Source organism: Mustela lutreola, chromosome X (genome assembly GCF_030435805.1).
Source record: "Mustela lutreola isolate mMusLut2 chromosome X, mMusLut2.pri, whole genome shotgun sequence".
Classification (NCBI taxonomy): Eukaryota; Metazoa; Chordata; class Mammalia; order Carnivora; family Mustelidae; genus Mustela; species Mustela lutreola.
Window position 1 is genome coordinate 22,337,475 of NC_081308.1, and position 19,413 is coordinate 22,356,887.

The following is a 19,413-nucleotide window of genomic DNA, read 5'->3' on the forward strand; positions in this document are numbered from 1 at the left end:
GTGGAGCCGCATATGGGGCTTGAACTCACAACCCTGAAATCAAGACCTGAGCTGAGATCAACAGTCAGATGCCTAAGTGATGAGCCAATCCAGATACTGCACAGGGACGCCTGAGTGGCTCAGTGGTTTGGGCCTCTGCCTTCCACTCAGGTTATGATCTCAGGGTCCTGGGATCAAGACCCATGTTGGGCTCTCTGTTCCACGGAGAGCCTACTTCTCTCTCTCTGCCTGCCTCTCTGCCTACTTGTGATCTCTGTCTGTCAAATACATAAGTAAAATCTTAAAAAAAAAAAAAAAATATATATATATATATAATGCATAAAAGGGACTCTGGTTTTACTTGGATCACAGCTCTGGTCTATTACATTGATTATGCTAACTGAATCTTGTCACAAGGAAGTAGCAGCACCCTAGATGGCCAAATATAAGCATTAAAATCCTCAAAAGCAAAAAAAAAAAAAAAAAAAAAATACTCAAAAGCTCATTTGCCGCATCACTGAAGTTACTAGGTATCCAATAGTCTAAGTTATATTGGGATAGTCCTTTTAAAGTGGGAAACAAGTCAAACTTACCACAACAAAGAAAGAAGCACAATTCTTGCAACTGTGAAGCAAAATAAACCCTGCTTAGGAGTGCTTTTCCGATCAATTTCAGTAACTAGCCACTTTTGTAGAAGGCCTCAAATGATAGAGAATTCTATAGCAAGCTCAGACTGTGCTTCAAATACATGAGCACGTGATAAAGTGCCCGTGGCATAGAGGCAAAACACAAACACGAATCAGAGCAGAGACCCCCTAGATATTTGGAGAAAGGCAATGCTGCTTTATGCCAAAAAATTTTCCCCTTTCGTTGGATCACAGATTGGGCCCTCATAGACAGAGGGCAAAAACAAAGGTGGCCTCCCAGGATGGATGGGGGGCGGGTTTAAGAAACACGAGAACTTACCCTCGAGGTTTGTTTTAGGGGCCCGATAGATGAGATCTCGACACTGGTCACCAGAATTTTTTTTTTTTTTTTTAAGTAAGCTCCCTGCTCAACGTGGCTCTTCACATCATGATCCCCCAGTGATCTAGAATCGCATGCTCTACCAAATAAGCCAGCCAGGCATCTCCACCACCAGAATCTTAGTTTACAGAAGGGGCCACCGGGCTCAGTCACAAAATACGGAGCAGATGGGCTCGGTAACACGGCACTTTGTCCAGGCTACATCCTGGCTAACAGCTTCAGCATTGTGAGCATGCACAGGCCGAGCATGCGCAGAACATACATTAGGTGCACAGGTGTTGATAGGGCGCCTCTGACCGCCTGAATTAACTCCCGGGTCAACCGGCGGTCATGCCCTCTCATTGACCTCTTCCACCTTTCGAAAATGAGGTTCTAGTTTGGTCTAGACACTGATAAAGAATGAATGTGGGGCACCTGGGTGGCTCAGTGGGTTAAGCTTCTGCTTTCAGCTCAGGTCATGATCTCAGGGTCCTGGGATCGAGCCCCGCATCGGGTTCTCTGCTGGACAGAGAGCCTGCTTCCCTCTCTTTCTGCCTGCCTCTCTGCCTACTTGTGATCTCTGTCAAATAAATAATAAGGAAAAAAAAAAAAAGAATGAATGCATGAATATAGAAAATCAAGTGAGCATGCAACCACAGTTTCCCATGATCAATTATGTGCTATCAGACACATATATGTTTGAACTTATATATCAATATTCCATTTCTTTAGATGAAATGTAGGATACTGGTGCAAAGCAGCTTTAATAGCACAAGTAAATTTTATGAGCATGTGGCTCATACTCCTACTGTACCTACTTCAGCTAGTTCCTCCTCCCTCAAACCCACACCTATGGCTTCCAGGGGAGTTCCCTGAGACAAGTTAAAAGAATCAGGAAAAAATAGACCTGACTTGTGGATGATTCTGCACGTCTGCAGGGACAAGATGGCAGCACAATCTTAGCCATCACAGCCTTACAGACAAGAGAGCTTTAACAGGAATTCCTCTCAATGAGCAGAACCTTGAGTTCACTTTGTCCTCTTCGTATAGAAAGGGACAACACCCATGATACTGTTACACAGTGACTTCTGGACAGTTTTGGTAGTACTAATAAAATTTTGATATTAGCTACTTTTGTTCCTTTAAAGCTCTAGGCACCTGCTCCTTCATGGCCTCATAAATTGTTCCACTAACAGCTTTTCCTCCTCTTGCCTCCCAGTATTAGGGGAGGTAAAATGATTCCAACAGTGTCTTTCTAAGTGTCCGCCATCCTTTATTGGTCCCCTTAATCCTGTCCTTGCCTCTTATATAAAACCTTCACTGAATTCAATCAGACCTTTTTGAGTTAGCATTCTATTTTCTGAGGGAACCATGACCAATGTAGATGTGAGGCAAGCAGAATTGCCCTTCTACTTCTAAGAAGTATAGAGATCCAGTGAAATGTAAAGTTCCCAGAAGAGAGCTGTTGCTGATTAGACTCATAATTAGACCATTCTATGGATGTGGTTTACCACTGAGATGTAGCCTATGTGGAAAATCATCAATTTAACCACCTCAGAACACCCAAATATAACAGCAGGGGAGAAACAGGGTAACGATGACTTCCAAAAGTAATTTTATTTAGAAAAACAGTAAAGAGGAGTTAACATATAGTGGTTATTGATTCCATGCATGTACCATCTCTTTATGGACAAGAATGGTAACAGTTGTAAGTGGAGAGGGCTCTGATTACCTAACACACCTTACCTAACACCTAATACCCATCAGGGGAGTTTTTCTTGTCTACCTCTTTTCATGAGTGTGGACGAGAGACTGTATGTATAGGAAAACCACTACAGTAGGTAAGTGCAGACCCATTTGCCAGATATGGGCTTTCAAACCACCACTGAAAACTGTAATCTGTTTGTTTTTTAACTCTTCTTCGGTTTAGGTGCTCTTTTAGATGTTGGTAATTGAAAGAAATTTAACAGAATATGACACTTGAATGTGAACAATGACTTTATTTTTTTCTGAATCTTCATAAGCAAGCTTCTTTAGTCTGTTATAGAGAAAAGGAAATAAGAAAGTAGGGTAAGCTCATGCCATCATCAGTTTTATTTCAAGACTGAAGGAAACTGCCTAAACCTAAAAAAAGATGGCACATCTGATCTGAATTAAGATTCTTGGGACTGAGTTCATTCATGTGTTCAATAAGAAATTACTGAGCACCAGCATCAGGCACTCTTCCACCATTGGAGATTCAATAATAATAAAGATTGCTTAAATTTTAATAGAGCTATTTAGAATTAAAAGAAAAACGTAAAGCATATTCTATGAGTCTGTAAGTATACGGAGTAATATAAGGCAAGGCAGACGGATAGGGATTTTTGAGGAGTAAAATAAGAATCCTGATATTAACAAGTTGGTCAAAGGAAGTCTCACTGAGAAGGCCTCATGTGACTTACAGCTTGAAAGAAGAAAGGGAGGAAACTACGTGGCTATCTTTAGAAGAGCAGTCTAAGCAAGGTCAAAGGAGGTGAAGGTTGCCAATCAGGGTGTGTGGGCACTAAAGGCACATTTGATTTACTTAATCTTTAGCTCAGGGCTTAGGTTTACAACCCCACCACTGTTGACAGATTGGGCCAGATCATTCTTTTTTTTTTTTTTTTTTTGTGGAGACTGTCCTGTATGTTACAAGATGTTTACCAGCATCCTGGGTTCTACCTGCCAGCTAGTTGAGAGAATCAAAATGTCTTCAAACACTGCTAAATGTCTCTTGGGGAGCAAGATTGTGCCTGCTGAGAACCACTGACTAGGGTAACATAAATAGCGATGGCCAAATATATTTTCTTTAATTGCACAGCAATCATCTGCTAGGCCTGTGAAATGAAGAATAAATTCTTTTAGTTTTGGTTTTTCTTTCTTTTTTTTTTTTTGGCCTTGCTACATACTCAGTTTGAACTCAGTTGGAAGAATTTCATGATAGATGATTTTTCTGGTCCTGAAATGATATTTATTTTTCTAGCCATTCCACCCGTGTTCCACTATGTATGGTTTCTCTAGCTGGGACAAGGATTCAGAGTTCAACTGTGGCCATTACAGTGCAATAGGCCAGACCTCTCTAATATATATCCATTCAACAAGAGCTTTTGTAGATCATGGGTGCAGAGGCAGGAAAAGGTTCCGAGCAAAGCCAGAACCCTTCATGCTACCATGTAACCTCATCACCCTCAGTACCTTGCAAAATTCAGGGGCAAAAACTGGACTGACAAACTGAATACTTAAAGCACCAGCCCCATTCACTCAGATGATTTTTTAAAATTTTAAGTGATAGACCTCTGTAAAACCTAGAATCTAAGAGGTCGAAAACACAGAAAATTGTCCCCTGGGTAGCAGTAATCACAAAAATACTGATAGGTATGCCAACATACACACACAATTCCGTTACAATCCTGATTCACTTTGGATATATTCAGACAGAAGGTTCCAAAATTTCGATATTCTTATGTTAAACACACCCAGCTGAAAATCATATTCAGTAAACATCAAAAGAAATTTCCCTTACATCTCTAAGCCTGGATCCTATCCTTCCTTTCCTCATCAATTCTAATGTATTTGATGCTTAACTTTTTGCTAAACATATTATTGGAAAATATGTATTATTATTTTATGAGCATGTATTTTTAATTTATGTAAATGGAATTTTTCACTGAGCCTCATTTTTAGGATTCATCTGCATCGCTACATGCATTTCTAATCAGTTGTTTCTAACTACTGCATAATGATCAATTATTTCTAAAAGTTCTTTAAAAAAAAAAAAGATTTTATTTATTTATTATTTGAGAGAGAAAGCAAGAGAGCACCAGTGGTGGAGGAGAAGTAGGCTGTCCTCTGAGCAGGGAGGCCAAGATGGGGCTCAATTTCAGGACTCTGGGATCATAACATGAGCTGAAAGCAGATGCTTAATCAACTGAGTCACCCTGGTGTCCCCAAAATTTCTTTACTATATACTCTCCCAGTGACGCACATGCCAGTAGCTTCTAATTCTGTACAAATAATGAAGCAATGTATATCATCCTTTAACTCTCTTCATGGGTCTACCTAGGAATTTTCCTGGAAAACATACATGGTAGAATGGCTGGACCACAGGTCACATTTATTGACTTGGATGATGTAGCACCTGATTACTCTCTGGAATGGCTGTACCAATAGAACATCATACCTCCACGCCCTCACCAACACTTGGGATTATCCAGCTTTCTAAATGTTGCCAATGCATTCTTATTACAAATGACTTATTACAAATGACTGTTAATTAACATTTTCTGATTCACTCTGTACTCTAAACAGCTCTACCAATGTTATTTTCACTTTTTGGATTTCCAATTCTAAAAACTGATCAATTACCTACTAGTGATTATGCATTTTTCTTAAGTTGTAGCTGTTTCTTGTACAATTCAGTACTAATTACTTGTCTATTTTAGACACTGTAAATATCATGTGTTCCCTCATTCCTCAAAAACTGTCATGTTTGTGGTGGTTGTTAATGAACAAAAATCTTCGTCTGCAACGTACTACAAATTGTAAAAAATTTTGCTTTCTCTGCTTTCTATTCAGTAAACATAGGATAATCATCTATGAAGTGCTGAACTCCAGGGAAGAGATTGTTAGTCCCACTCACTGGGGGTTATTACTTGAGGAGAGAGAAGCATAGTTTTAATTAAAGGAAGATTTAAGTGAGAGAAACATTAAAACATTAATATGGGAATATAGGAAGTGGAAAAATATGTATTAATGAAGATAGGCTTTACTGAAGTCAAAAGTGAAAAGAGAAAAAGACTTCATTCTTCTGTGAGAAAGGGAGGCAGGCTTTCTACCCCTCTCTTGGCTATCCTCCTGAATTTTCTCAGTGTTTCCCTAGTGGAAATGACAGCTTCTTAACCTTTTTTAAGAGCATTTATTGAGACAGACACTGTCTTGGAGCCAGTGATGTGGATATGGCTAAGAAACATATCCTGCCTTAAGGTTACAAAAAAAAAATCTAGACACTTTTCTTTTCACACACTGGGTTAGGAACATCCTCAGCTTGTTTTTAGTCAAAGTATTTAACTCTGAAATTCCATAGTTGTTCTTTCTGGATTGTATTCCGCATATCTAAGCATCACCCTTTATAACATTAACAATTGTTCATTTAAATTCTGTATTTGTTTCATTTAACACAGCTGAGTCCCACAGGGAGATGGTGCAGATATAGTTAAAGAATGAGGAAAAGGCAGATAATAAATATAATAATAAATTGGATGGAGATTGATAAAGACTTGGAAGTAGAATGTTGATATAATCAGATTTTCATTTTAAAATGATTATTCAAACTACAGTGTGAGAAATGTGTTAGGCTTATTTTGCTTTGAAAGTAGTGGATAAGATCAGTGTATAAAAGTAAGTATGAATATGTTTTAACAAAGCAGAGGAAAGGCAAGGTAGTCTTTACTATAGAAACATCACCATGATGGAAGAACATTCACAAAGAGAATGTTTATGAGGATTAATTCACTAGCATTTAAAGACTACATTAACAGTTTATATAACATCAGGTGAACTATCGCGGATGACTTTTAGTTTCTGACTTGGCTGATATCGTGTATTATCCCCAGGCATGATGTTGCATGGTCTGTCATAAAGAAATACCACGAGTAAGATCGTATAAACAGAAATTTATTTTCTTACAATTATGCAGCTATATGTCCAAAATCAAAGAACCAGTAGGGTCAGTATTTAGACAAGCCCTTCTTGCTGGCATGGAGAATGCTTTCTTCCCCATATGTGCACATAATAGGTTTCTTCTGTATATACATGCACAGAGATCTCTGGTGTCTCTTCCACTTCTTTTTAAAATAATATTTATTTACTTATATTTAATTACTCTATGCCCAATAGGGCACTAACTCATACACCAGATAAAGAGTTACATGAGCTGGCCAGTGGGCCAAACAGGTACACCTCAAAAATTCCTTTTTCAGGGAAAAAAATTCCTATCATATTAAGGCCCCATGGATATGATATCACTTCCAAAAAATTAACTCCATAAGCATTTTCTCCAAATATAGTCAAGATGTGGAGATATTTCAACGCATTAAAATTAGAATTACAAATGCATAAAATAAAAGATTATGGATCCCAAAAGAAAAGGAGAGTGGACAATAACGGTGAACTCATTGGTTCAAGCATCTATAGCAAAGCCAGGCATGCGACACGCTGCACAGGACCATGAACACACTGTCCACATGTCACCATTAGGAGAACGAGGTGCCCAGTGACCACAGAGACTCCAATTGAAGCAGAGCAGCATCCAGAAATCAGGCCAGGAGCAGGGAATCACCTTCTGGAAGAAAAGAAAGCAACAGAGTAAGGAGATGTTTTGCAAATTGCATATATATCCTTAGTATATACTGGCATCGAGTAACTAATAACGTGATTAGATGGGAATGATTCCGGATAGGCTGCATCACTTCTCTTCTCTAAACCTCTGAAATCCACAGCACACTTGCTGCAAGTTTGATGCAAACATGCTTTTCAAAAACCCCAATGGACACACCCATTGGGATGGGGTAGTTGCAACAGACTATTTAGGGTGGGGCTGGTTTGTGGGCTAGATGAGTAATTTATGAACTACAGACATATTTGGTTGAGCATAAAGAGTATCTACACGTCCCCCGGTTGACACTTAAAATGCCATTTCCCTCTGCAAGTTTTCTCTTGAAATAGAATGATTTTATTCCACTTAAGTGCAGAGAAAAAAAAGTGGCCACATGGCTACTGCCAGAATATTCCTGCAAGTAGGCACAGTCAGAGGGAGTGTGCTCAGGAATCTCCAAAATCCTGATTCACCCACACTGATGAAATTCTCAGAGAACCTCCTTCCAACACAGGCCCTAGAAGGCAATGCAGTGGTGCCCCACAGGAGCAGCATCCACGTCACGTAAGAACTCCTTACCAGCACAGAGGGCCCACATCGCACTTGGTAAGTAAGTACTGGGACAGAAAATCTGGGGCTGGATCAGGGGACCAGCAATGTGAGTTTTAACAGCCTCCCTGATGACCATAGTGCATGCTGCCATGAGCTAGACACCTAATCGAATGGGAGGAACCACTTACTAGGATGCGGTGACCCCGAAGAGGATCCTCTTTTGACAGGACATCTTCTGCACCTCTGGAGCAGCCAATCCTGGGAGCCTAAATGGTGCTGGGGGTTGGGGGTGCCATAGAAACTGCCACACCGGTGAGTTCCTACAGCTTCCTCAGGGGGGCGAGAGTGAGCACCTCTACATCCTCAGAGAAGCTGTCAATCAGGGATCATCTCCAGTGTGTCCTTGGAGCAGGCATCACCCAGAGCCATCTTGGGACAACAGGCTTTCCCGGAGAGCCTCTTCCTTTTCAGAGGTTGGAGGACCACTCCCTGTGTCCCCTATGAACTTCCTGCTGGGCTGGCCCTGAGGTGGGCTAAGGCCCTGAGGCCTCTCAAACGTGGCTCCACGCAAAGGCAAAGTATCTTTCCTCCTTCCCTCCTGAGTTTGGGAAAATGCCTGACAGGGACGTACCTGCCTGCAAAAGGTCTCGCCCGCATCCTGCTGCACCACAGCTCCAGGACGGCACTTTGCTGAGTGAAGAGCGAACGCCTGCAGAAGCGCTGCTGGCCGGGTCCTTCGGCAAGACCGTCACCGTCCGTCACCTCACTTCACAACGTGGGAGTGGGGCAATTCCCCAACTTCGGCGCTTGGCCTTGGCCGTCTCTGGCCAGATGCTCACGCAGAGGAAGCGCTGCCTTCAACACCCGGTTGAACGCAGGCTTGCAGGCAGATGTTTGACCACCAGACCTTCACTCACAATGCGTCTCACTACAGGCAGTCGGGGCCAATGTCCTTTCCCTTCCCACAGGAGAGGAGACAGGGCCTGAAGCGACCGCAAAGCAGTAGTGCTGCATACTGCAGTGGCCTCAGACTGACCGTGGACAAGGCAACGCCATGCCCAGAAGGGCCAAGACCAGGCACCTCCTCGTGGTGTGAAATTGCCCGTCATCTTGCTCAAGAGCACAGCTTCTGGGGCTGGCTCCCCAGGAACCAGGCGGACCTCGACTTTTCCCAACCCTGCGGCCTGAGGACAGTTGGTTCAGGCCCTCCGATTCCAATGCTCCTACATGGGCCAAGCTTCCACACCTCGGCCCTGAAGAGAGACTGAAACGAGATGAAAAACACAAGCTTCAGTACAACATGTGGCCCACAACCCAGCAGCCGTCTTTGCTCCTCATGGACTCACAGTTCAGGCTCTGCCTACGATTGTCAAAGGGCAGTGAGAGAGCTATCTCAGTTGTGTTGGAGTGTGGCCTGTTACACTACAGTGACCTGACTGAGACTTTCTGTCAAGTGCAAAATGCAGGGGCCCACAGACGACAGATGTGCCTTGAAGACCTTAGGAGTCTCAGAAGGTTATCGGAGTGTGTCAGTGTGCCCGTGTGCATGTGTGAGTGTTACTTGAGTTCAATTGCCTACCCGCCTGCATGCCTGTCTGTCTCCGTTTTAAACCGTTTATGTGGCTCTTGCTAAGGGGACAGGGCAGCTGTGTCTCCCTGGCACAGTCAGACCTTAACTCGTAGAGCAGAGCAGTCACGCCACAGTCCCTTCCTCGGGTCGGCGACCCCTGGCCACCTCTACCATACGAGATGCCCACTGTAGCCACCCACACCCACCCGGGCAGACTCTCAGAGGCAGAAGGGGACCCAAACAACGTGGACGTGAAAAGCACACCAGGGATCCCACCTGGTGTCGGAGAGGCCACCTTGAGGAAATCCCTCCCGCGGTCACTCCTCCTAATCAAAATTTCCTGCAAAGGGAAGGCATTTGGGAAGTGAACGGAAAAACCATGGAAGCGTGGATTTTTTGCCATTTAGTTTTGTTTTGTGTTTTTGTTTCTCCCCACGCTGAACTTGTGGTTATCCTGAGGGGTGGGATCGCCAGGGCCCCAGGAGGTACGGGCACCTCCTGCTGGGTCAGATCTCTGGGGTTCCCAGCCCGTTTTGCTCTCTGCCTCCCCTGGCCAACCATACATACATATACAAAGGATCAAAAGGCCTTGTCCCCAGACATCTCAGGAAAACACCTCACATCGACCCACCTCCCGCCCTGGGGCAGAGACGACTGAGAAACAGACCCCGGGCCTTCTCCCTGCGCCACTGGGGAAGCATCTGCTCTCCACGCAATTCCATGTAATTGTCATCCACACCGCACTACACGGCACTGATACGGACACCGTATTTGACTTCACATTCAAGTTCTACTTCCCTTACTAGGCTCAGACTCGAACGGGAACTCTGTTCATTTTTCCCAAGCGTGGTGAGATCGTGGGTGAGTCTGTTCACCTGACACGTGACCCTCAGATCCCGGAATCAGGAATCTCTTGCTTCCCAGGATATCTGCACTGGTCTTATTCTCCCGTAGCCTCCCTTCCCGGGGCATCCTTGCCTGTGCCACTCGTGGTCACCCGAGGGGGACAGTCAGACTGGACGATGTGGGATCCGCCGTGCTCACGGGAAATGTGCACAGTCCCAAGGCCCGCTCGGACATACTGAGCCTTAAACACTGAGAGTACAGGAAGGGGTCCAGCAGCCGTCCTTCCGCAGACATGACGCATGTTCACGTCTGAGAAACGATCGTACGGGGCGTGGGAGAACACTCACTGTGTGCCATGTGGAATCCAGAGTATCTTCACTCATCCTTTAGCCGGAGGCTCCAGAGGAGGCAAATGTGTCTTCCTGTCTTTCTATGGGCCCTCGGGGAGCACGCAGTCACCGCCACCCAGGGAACGTCCTCAGGTCCCTCCTGGTTCTGTACTCTCCTGGTGGTTCTCAGAGAACATGCAAATAAAGGATGACTTTCCACGCTAAGTGGGATGCCCATGTTGAGCGGGACTCTCTGGACCAGTGGATTCTCGGGGGGAAGCTTCTTTGCTTCAGAAGAAGACTATGAGCCACTCACTCACTGCATCTGCACTGAGCATCCGCAGAGCTGGCCTCACAGGGACACAGTATCTGACGCCTCTTGCCCTTGGCCTGCAACAGGGGCAAGCAGACGGATGCTCTGCCTCTCTCTTTCTCTCTCTCCCCCTTGCTAGCTCGTGTCGTTGGAGGACATAGGTGCCATGCAGAAAGAACCCTCTGCAGTTCTGCTTCCGAGGTCCTCCCCAGCAAAGTCTGGAGCTCTGGGCTGACAGGTGAGCGATGGCCCGTTGAGGGCATCAGGCAAGGTCCCTTGCAAGAAAACCCAGCCTCTGCTATCGAAGGAGGAGGCTACGTGCCGCTTGTGGTTTTGGCTTTTGGCACACGGTGCTAAGGTCTCATGTAGGAGGTGCTACAGCTTTCCACATGCAGAGCAACCCACCCTTTGAGGCCCTGGTTGACCCACAGCACCTTCAGGCCAAACACTTTGGAACTCGTGGTACACACGATGCATGTGGACATCTGCCCCAAGAGGGAGAGAGACACACGTGAGATTACCACGGAACAGCAGAGGCTGCGTACCACCGTGGACTCAGATGGACCATGGAGAAAATGTCTCTTTGCCCAGAAGGATAGATAACAGGTCATGGATCTCTAGCAGGCATGAGACCTCCTCCTCGCCATGCTCAAGAGCACACCCTGCGCTCACACTAGGTTCCTCGCCGACCTCTGCCACCAGTTTATCCGTGGCCCCAACAAAGTCATTTCTTTTGGAGCCTTGGTTCCTTTTTCTTGCTAGAGGGTCACACTCAGATTCTGCATTCCTCATTCGGTGAGGCTAAAGTGACACGAGAAACAGAAGCTTCAGTACAATGCCTGGTCCACAACACAGGGGCTCTCACCAGTTGTCACAGGACCAGAGTCCAGATTCGGTTTAAAGTTGTCCATGGGTGAGTTAGCTACGCCCTAACTGTCAAATTGCAGGGCCCAAACAGCAGCATTTGACAGCGTGGAACCTTTGGGGAAATCCTAATTCACGGGTGTCCTACCCAAGCAGACCACCCTGCAGTGTGGGTCATTAACCTGACAATTTTATCCCAAAAATTTTCTTAAGGGAAAAAAGATAAGAATAAAGAATGCAAAACAACATTGTCTGCTAGTCCACCTTCTGAACAGACAATGTTTGCATGGGTGTAGTAGGACATTAACTCAGGAGCAGATCAGGCGTCCCCAAAGTGAGGTCCCTGGGGCAAGCAGTGCCGTGGTGCTGGGAGGCACGGCAAGGTCTTTAGCTCTCCAACCAACCCTGACCTACCTCGGAAGGAGGACTGGAGGCAGTGCGGTTTTGCGAGAAGCCCTCCAAGGACTCCCTCGGTGCTGAAGTTTGAGGAAACTATTCTCTTCATCACTCGCCGTCAGAATCTCAATATGTCAAACCACACGATTTGGCTGCAACATTCCACTGATGAGAAAGGCATCAGAAATGCCCCTGATCAGGCAAGCAAGAAGGGATCAGCTCACGCTAAGAGGGTAAGATGTCAAATTCAGAAGACCCATTTCAAGGACACTACCGGAACTAGGATTCCAAATACCAAAAGAAAGGTAGCTTGGACGAGCAAAGCCAACCAGCACAGATACAGGAGCTCTTAGGATTGAATTCTTAGGATTCAATGAATTCCCATGAATTCTTGGATTCAGCAGCCACAAAGAAGCTGGGGATGGGGCTATATGCAGTGAAAGTACATAAGCTTCCACATGTCCCTGGTGGGGAAACTACTGCGTACGAACTATAGGACTCCCCATGGAATCTCTGAAATGTCAGAAACCTGGATCGAGAAAGCTAAGGTGAGCCGACACTGTCTCTGTACTCTTTGGTTCAAGTGGCTACAGTGGAGCCGGGCACAAGACATGTTGCACGGGACCATGAACACAGTGTCCACGTGTCACCATTGGGAGAACGAGGTGCCCAGTGACCGCAGGGACTCCAGTGGAAGCAGAGCAGCATCCAGAGATCAGGCCAGGAGCAGGGAATCGCATTCTGGAAGAAAGGAAAGCAACAGAGTAAGGAGTAGTTTTGCAAATTTGCATATACATCCTTAGTATATACTGGCATCGAGTAACTAATACCGTGATTGGATGGGAATGATTCCAAATACGCTGCATCACTTCTCTTCTGTAAAGCTCTGAAATCCACAGCACACTTGCTGCAAGTTTGATGCCAACATGCTTTTCAAAAGCCCCTAGTGCGGCACGCCCAATGGGGTGGGGCTGGTTTGTGGGCTAGATGAGTAATTTATGAACTACACTACTTATTTGATTGAGCATAAAGAGTATCTACACATTTCCCGGTTGCCACTTAAAATGCCATTTCCCTCTGCATGTTTTCTCTTAAAATAGAATGATTTTATTCCACTTAAGTGTGGACGAAAACCAATGGCCACGTGGCTGCTGCCAGAATATTGCTGCAAGAGGGACAGTCAGAGGGAGTGTGCTCAGGAATCTCCAACATCCTGATTCACCCACACTGATGAAATTCTCAGAGAACCTCTTTCCAACACAGGCCCTAGAAGGCAATGCAGTGGTGCCCCACAGAAGCAGCATCCACGTCACGTAAGAACTCCTTACCAGCACAGAGGGCCCACATCGCACTTGGTAAGTAAGTACTGGGACAGAAAATCTGGGGCTGGATCAGGGGACCAGCAATGTGAGTTTTAACAGCCTCCCTGATGACCATAGTGCATGCTGCCATGAGCTAGACACCTAATGGAATGGGAGGAACCACTTACTAGGATGCGGTGACCCCGAAGAGGATCCTCTTTTGACAGGACATCTTCTGCACCTCTGGAGCAGCCAATCCTGGGAGCCTAAATGGTGCTGGGGGTTGGGGGTGCCATAGAAACTGCCACACCGGTGAGTTCCTACAGCTTCCTCAGGGGGGCGAGAGTGAGCACCTCTACATCCTCAGAGAAGCTGTCAATCAGGGATCATCTCCAGTGTGTCCTTGGAGCAGGCATCACCCAGAGCCATCTTGGGACAACAGGCTTTCCCGGAGAGCCTCTTCCTTTTCAGAGGTTGGAGGACCACTCCCTGTGTCCCCTATGAACTTCCTGCTGGGCTGGCCCTGAGGTGGGCTAAGGCCCTGAGGCCTCTCAAACGTGGCTCCACGCAAAGGCAAAGTATCTTTCCTCCTTCCCTCCTGAGTTTGGGAAAATGCCTGACAGGGACGTACCTGCCTGCAAAAGGTCTCGCCCGCATCCTGCTGCACCACAGCTCCAGGACGGCACTTTGCTGAGTGAAGAGCGAACGCCTGCAGAAGCGCTGCTGGCCGGGTCCTTCGGCAAGACCGTCACCGTCCGTCACCTCACTTCACAACGTGGGAGTGGGGCAATTCCCCAACTTCGGCGCTTGGCCTTGGCCGTCTCTGGCCAGATGCTCACGCAGAGGAAGCGCTGCCTTCAACACCCGGTTGAACGCAGGCTTGCAGGCAGATGTTTGACCACCAGACCTTCACTCACAATGCGTCTCACTACAGGCAGTCGGGGCCAATGTCCTTTCCCTTCCCACAGGAGAGGAGACAGGGCCTGAAGCGACCGCAAAGCAGTAGTGCTGCATACTGCAGTGGCCTCAGACTGACCGTGGACAAGGCAACGCCATGCCCAGAAGGGCCAAGACCAGGCACCTCCTCGTGGTGTGAAATTGCCCGTCATCTTGCTCAAGAGCACAGCTTCTGGGGCTGGCTCCCCAGGAACCAGGCGGACCTCGACTTTTCCCAACCCTGCGGCCTGAGGACAGTTGGTTCAGGCCCTCCGATTCCAATGCTCCTACATGGGCCAAGCTTCCACACCTCGGCCCTGAAGAGAGACTGAAACGAGATGAAAAACACAAGCTTCAGTACAACATGTGGCCCACAACCCAGCAGCCGTCTTTGCTCCTCATGGACTCACAGTTCAGGCTCTGCCTACGATTGTCAAAGGGCAGTGAGAGAGCTATCTCAGTTGTGTTGGAGTGTGGCCTGTTACACTACAGTGACCTGACTGAGACTTTCTGTCAAGTGCAAAATGCAGGGGCCCACAGACGACAGATGTGCCTTGAAGACCTTAGGAGTCTCAGAAGGTTATCGGAGTGTGTCAGTGTGCCCGTGTGCATGTGTGAGTGTTACTTGAGTTCAATTGCCTACCCGCCTGCATGCCTGTCTGTCTCCGTTTTAAACCGTTTATGTGGCTCTTGCTAAGGGGACAGGGCAGCTGTGTCTCCCTGGCACAGTCAGACCTTAACTCGTAGAGCAGAGCAGTCACGCCACAGTCCCTTCCTCGGGTCGGCGACCCCTGGCCACCTCTACCATACGAGATGCCCACTGTAGCCACCCACACCCACCCGGGCAGACTCTCAGAGGCAGAAGGGGACCCAAACAACGTGGACGTGAAAAGCACACCAGGGATCCCACCTGGTGTCGGAGAGGCCACCTTGAGGAAATCCCTCCCGCGGTCACTCCTCCTAATCAAAATTTCCTGCAAAGGGAAGGCATTTGGGAAGTGAACGGAAAAACCATGGAAGCGTGGATTTTTTGCCATTTAGTTTTGTTTTGTGTTTTTGTTTCTCCCCACGCTGAACTTGTGGTTATCCTGAGGGGTGGGATCGCCAGGGCCCCAGGAGGTACGGGCACCTCCTGCTGGGTCAGATCTCTGGGGTTCCCAGCCCGTTTTGCTCTCTGCCTCCCCTGGCCAACCATACATACATATACAAAGGATCAAAAGGCCTTGTCCCCAGACATCTCAGGAAAACACCTCACATCGACCCACCTCCCGCCCTGGGGCAGAGACGACTGAGAAACAGACCCCGGGCCTTCTCCCTGCGCCACTGGGGAAGCATCTGCTCTCCACGCAATTCCATGTAATTGTCATCCACACCGCACTACACGGCACTGATACGGACACCGTATTTGACTTCACATTCAAGTTCTACTTCCCTTACTAGGCTCAGACTCGAACGGGAACTCTGTTCATTTTTCCCAAGCGTGGTGAGATCGTGGGTGAGTCTGTTCACCTGACACGTGACCCTCAGATCCCGGAATCAGGAATCTCTTGCTTCCCAGGATATCTGCACTGGTCTTATTCTCCCGTAGCCTCCCTTCCCGGGGCATCCTTGCCTGTGCCACTCGTGGTCACCCGAGGGGGACAGTCAGACTGGACGATGTGGGATCCGCCGTGCTCACGGGAAATGTGCACAGTCCCAAGGCCCGCTCGGACATACTGAGCCTTAAACACTGAGAGTACAGGAAGGGGTCCAGCAGCCGTCCTTCCGCAGACATGACGCATGTTCACGTCTGAGAAACGATCGTACGGGGCGTGGGAGAACACTCACTGTGTGCCATGTGGAATCCAGAGTATCTTCACTCATCCTTTAGCCGGAGGCTCCAGAGGAGGCAAATGTGTCTTCCTGTCTTTCTATGGGCCCTCGGGGAGCACGCAGTCACCGCCACCCAGGGAACGTCCTCAGGTCCCTCCTGGTTCTGTACTCTCCTGGTGGTTCTCAGAGAACATGCAAATAAAGGATGACTTTCCACGCTAAGTGGGATGCCCATGTTGAGCGGGACTCTCTGGACCAGTGGATTCTCGGGGGGAAGCTTCTTTGCTTCAGAAGAAGACTATGAGCCACTCACTCACTGCATCTGCACTGAGCATCCGCAGAGCTGGCCTCACAGGGACACAGTATCTGACGCCTCTTGCCCTTGGCCTGCAACAGGGGCAAGCAGACGGATGCTCTGCCTCTCTCTTTCTCTCTCTCCCCCTTGCTAGCTCGTGTCGTTGGAGGACATAGGTGCCATGCAGAAAGAACCCTCTGCAGTTCTGCTTCCGAGGTCCTCCCCAGCAAAGTCTGGAGCTCTGGGCTGACAGGTGAGCGATGGCCCGTTGAGGGCATCAGGCAAGGTCCCTTGCAAGAAAACCCAGCCTCTGCTATCGAAGGAGGAGGCTACGTGCCGCTTGTGGTTTTGGCTTTTGGCACACGGTGCTAAGGTCTCATGTAGGAGGTGCTACAGCTTTCCACATGCAGAGCAACCCACCCTTTGAGGCCCTGGTTGACCCACAGCACCTTCAGGCCAAACACTTTGGAACTCGTGGTACACACGATGCATGTGGACATCTGCCCCAAGAGGGAGAGAGACACACGTGAGATTACCACGGAACAGCAGAGGCTGCGTACCACCGTGGACTCAGATGGACCATGGAGAAAATGTCTCTTTGCCCAGAAGGATAGATAACAGGTCATGGATCTCTAGCAGGCATGAGACCTCCTCCTCGCCATGCTCAAGAGCACACCCTGCGCTCACACTAGGTTCCTCGCCGACCTCTGCCACCAGTTTATCCGTGGCCCCAACAAAGTCATTTCTTTTGGAGCCTTGGTTCCTTTTTCTTGCTAGAGGGTCACACTCAGATTCTGCATTCCTCATTCGGTGAGGCTAAAGTGACACGAGAAACAGAAGCTTCAGTACAATGCCTGGTCCACAACACAGGGGCTCTCACCAGTTGTCACAGGACCAGAGTCCAGATTCGGTTTAAAGTTGTCCATGGGTGAGTTAGCTACGCCCTAACTGTCAAATTGCAGGGCCCAAACAGCAGCATTTGACAGCGTGGAACCTTTGGGGAAATCCTAATTCACGGGTGTCCTACCCAAGCAGACCACCCTGCAGTGTGGGTCATTAACCTGACAATTTTATCCCAAAAATTTTCTTAAGGGAAAAAAGATAAGAATAAAGAATGCAAAACAACATTGTCTGCTAGTCCACCTTCTGAACAGACAATGTTTGCATGGGTGTAGTAGGACATTAACTCAGGAGCAGATCAGGCGTCCCCAAAGTGAGGTCCCTGGGGCAAGCAGTGCCGTGGTGCTGGGAGGCACGGCAAGGTCTTTAGCTCTCCAACCAACCCTGACCTACCTCGGAAGGAGGACTGGAGGCAGTGCGGTTTTGCGAGAAGCCCTCCAAGGACTCCCTCGGTGCTGAAGTTTGAGGAAACTATTCTCTTCATCACTCGCCGTCAGAATCTCAATATGTCAAACCACACGATTTGGCTGCAACATTCCACTGATGAGAAAGGCATCAGAAATGCCCCTGATCAGGCAAGCAAGAAGGGATCAGCTCACGCTAAGAGGGTAAGATGTCAAATTCAGAAGACCCATTTCAAGGACACTACCGGAACTAGGATTCCAAATACCAAAAGAAAGGTAGCTTGGACGAGCAAAGCCAACCAGCACAGATACAGGAGCTCTTAGGATTGAATTCTTAGGATTCAATGAATTCCCATGAATTCTTGGATTCAGCAGCCACAAAGAAGCTGGGGATGGGGCTATATGCAGTGAAAGTACATAAGCTTCCACATGTCCCTGGTGGGGAAACTACTGCGTACGAACTATAGGACTCCCCATGGAATCTCTGAAATGTCAGAAACCTGGATCGAGAAAGCTAAGGTGAGCCGACACTGTCTCTGTACTCTTTGGTTCAAGTGGCTACAGTGGAGCCGGGCACAAGACATGTTGCACGGGACCATGAACACAGTGTCCACGTGTCACCATTGGGAGAACGAGGTGCCCAGTGACCGCAGGGACTCCAGTGGAAGCAGAGCAGCATCCAGAGATCAGGCCAGGAGCAGGGAATCGCATTCTGGAAGAAAGGAAAGCAACAGAGTAAGGAGTAGTTTTGCAAATTTGCATATACATCCTTAGTATATACTGGCATCGAGTAACTAATACCGTGATTGGATGGGAATGATTCCAAATACGCTGCATCACTTCTCTTCTGTAAAGCTCTGAAATCCACAGCACACTTGCTGCAAGTTTGATGCCAACATGCTTTTCAAAAGCCCCTAGTGCGGCACGCCCAATGGGGTGGGGCTGGTTTGTGGGCTAGATGAGTAATTTATGAACTACACTACTTATTTGATTGAGCATAAAGAGTATCTACACATTTCCCGGTTGCCACTTAAAATGCCATTTCCCTCTGCATGTTTTCTCTTAAAATAGAATGATTTTATTCCACTTAAGTGTGGACGAAAACCAATGGCCACGTGGCTGCTGCCAGAATATTGCTGCAAGAGGGACAGTCAGAGGGAGTGTGCTCAGGAATCTCCAACATCCTGATTCACCCACACTGATGAAATTCTCAGAGAACCTCTTTCCAACACAGGCCCTAGAAGGCAATGCAGTGGTGCCCCACAGAAGCAGCATCCACGTCACGTAAGAACTCCTTACCAGCACAGAGGGCCCACATCGCACTTGGTAAGTAAGTACTGGGACAGAAAATCTGGGGCTGGATCAGGGGACCAGCAATGTGAGTTTTAACAGCCTCCCTGATGACCATAGTGCATGCTGCCATGAGCTAGACACCTAATGGAATGGGAGGAACCACTTACTAGGATGCGGTGACCCCGAAGAGGATCCTCTTTTGACAGGACATCTTCTGCACCTCT

The 19,413-nt window shown here is 47.5% G+C and overlaps 2 long non-coding RNA genes across 2 annotated transcripts; both read right to left on the minus strand.

The window, feature by feature from the left end:
• Positions 1-6,657: 6,657 nt before the first annotated feature.
• LOC131821483 (uncharacterized) lies at positions 6,658-12,988 on the minus strand. The gene is made up of 4 exons (XR_009349922.1): positions 12,267-12,988; positions 10,694-11,789; positions 8,119-9,194; positions 6,658-7,345 (listed from the first exon to the last, which is right to left on the minus strand). It is a non-coding gene; the product is annotated as an uncharacterized LOC131821483 (long non-coding RNA).
• Positions 12,989-13,743: 755 nt separating this feature from the next.
• On the minus strand, positions 13,744-18,607 carry LOC131821570 (uncharacterized). The gene is made up of 3 exons (XR_009349945.1): positions 17,886-18,607; positions 16,313-17,408; positions 13,744-14,813 (listed from the first exon to the last, which is right to left on the minus strand). It is a non-coding gene; the product is annotated as an uncharacterized LOC131821570 (long non-coding RNA).
• Between the last annotated feature and the right edge of the window lie 806 nt (positions 18,608-19,413).